Genomic DNA, 2,036 nt, shown 5'->3' on the forward strand with positions numbered 1-2,036 from the left:
CGGCTTTGGTGGGTAAAGCATATTCGGCAGCAGGTCAGGCTGCGTCATGCCTGCATACTATGTCAATCTTGCAGGCATACCAGGCTGATCTGCTAAGGGACGTGAGTGAGAGTGAGGAGGTCAGTACTGACGTAGTTCGCGAACTGCGTCAGGCTGCTGATTTATCCCTGCGTGCCACCAGAGAATCGGCCAAGCTAGTGGGTCGTTCTATGGCAGCTCTGGTGGCCGCAGAAAGACATTTGTGGTTAAATCAAACCAATATTAAAGAGAAAGAAAAAGCTTTTCTTTTAGATGCTCCTCTCTCTCCCCTGGGTTTGTTTGGTGATGCTGTAAATTCAGTTATCGATAAATTCCAGGAAGAAAAGAAACAAACTGCAGCTTTTAAAAAGTTTCTTCCCCTTAAAGTTCACGTCCCTGGGGCTGCTGGGCGGGAGCAGCCCCGGCCGTCTATGAGCTCATCACATAGAGCGCAGCAGAGGCAGAGTGTCGCGTCTCGTGCTCCCCCTGCTGGACAGTGGGCTCAGCCGCGACACTCTCAGCCGAAGCCTTCTAGCAATAGAACTGATCTGAGGACAGTTATATTGGCTAAGAAGGCTTCGGCTAAGAAGAAGTCCTGACGCCAAGGCGTTCAGGATACTGAGGGTGGTCCCCACCGAGGCGGAAAGGTGTTCACCTCTTTTTACGGTGCCCATTCCTCCTCGGTGCCCTCAGGGGCTCGTTCTGCCAACCCCGCCTTTATGCCGGGGCACAGACGATCCCAGCGAGCGCTTTCCCGAGGGACGCTCGCTCCCTCTGAGGAGGGTCTCAGAGCGGTCAAACCAGTTGTTCCCTGCCGGTGCGCCGTTACAGGGCGCTGCGTTTGCTGCTCAAGTTACACCAGAGGCCAGTCTCGAGAGACTGGTACCCTTAGTAGAATTTCTGGCAGAGTGGAAAAGCCTTCCAAAAATATCTCATTGGGTCCTGCAGACAGTAGAAAAGGGTTATGCTATCCAGTTCAGGTGTCGTCCACCAAAATTCAGAGGGGTTCTGCACACAGTGGTGGGCCCCGAGCAGGCTCTGGTATTGGAACAAGAGGTGAAAACGCTCCTTCAAAAGGAAGCTATAGAACGGGTTCCTCCTCCCAGTTTGGAGTCAGGTTATTACAGCCGATATTTCATCGTTCCAAAGAAGGATGGGGGGTTGCGTCCAATTTTAGACCTGCGCATATTGAATCGCTCAGTAGGGAAGCTAAAATTCAAGATGCTCACTATCAAGCAGATCGTGTCTCAAATCAGATCCGAGGACTGGTTTGTCACGATAGATCTGAAGGACGCGTACTTCCACGTTTCCATCCTTCCACAACACAGGAAGTTCCTGAGGTTCGCCTTCGGGGGCGAGGCGTACCAGTACAGGGTTCTTCCGTTTGGCCTAGCTTTATCTCCCCGCACTTTCACGAAATGCATGGATGCAGCACTAGTGCCTCTGAGGCTTCAGGGCATTCGTATTCTCAATTACATCGACGATTGGTTGATTTTAGCTCAGACGGAGCAGATGGCGGTTCGGCATCGAGATGTCGTCCTCGCTCATATCAGAAAGTTGGGGTTGAGGCTGAACGCAAAGAAAAGTGTATTATCTCCTTCCCAGAAGACCACTTTTCTGGGTGTTGTTTGGGATTCTGTCTCGATGCGGGCGCGACTCTCTCCGACCCGCATCGCTTCGATTCTCTCAGCTGTGAAACAAGTGAAGCTAGGCCAGCTACTCACTGTGAAGCAGTTTCAGAGACTGTTGGGTCTGATGGCAGCAGCGTCCAACGTTATACCTTGCGGCCTGTTGTACATGAGACCGCTACAGTGGTGGCTCAGGACCAAGGGATTCTCCCCGAGGGGAAATCCGCTCCGCACGTTCAAAGTCACGCGGCGCTGCCTTCGTGCTCTGGTCATGTGGAGAGAAACTTGGTTCCTATCCAAAGGTCCTGTGCTGGGGGCTCTTTGTCGTCGCATAACGCTAACGACGGATGCTTCCCTCACAGGGTGGGGGGCGGTCATGAGTGGTCGCCC

The sequence above is a fragment of the Rhinichthys klamathensis genome, unplaced genomic scaffold (assembly GCF_029890125.1).
Source record: "Rhinichthys klamathensis goyatoka isolate OS25496 unplaced genomic scaffold, OSU_Roscu_1.1 h1tg000111l_1, whole genome shotgun sequence".
Taxonomy (NCBI): Eukaryota; Metazoa; Chordata; class Actinopteri; order Cypriniformes; family Leuciscidae; genus Rhinichthys; species Rhinichthys klamathensis.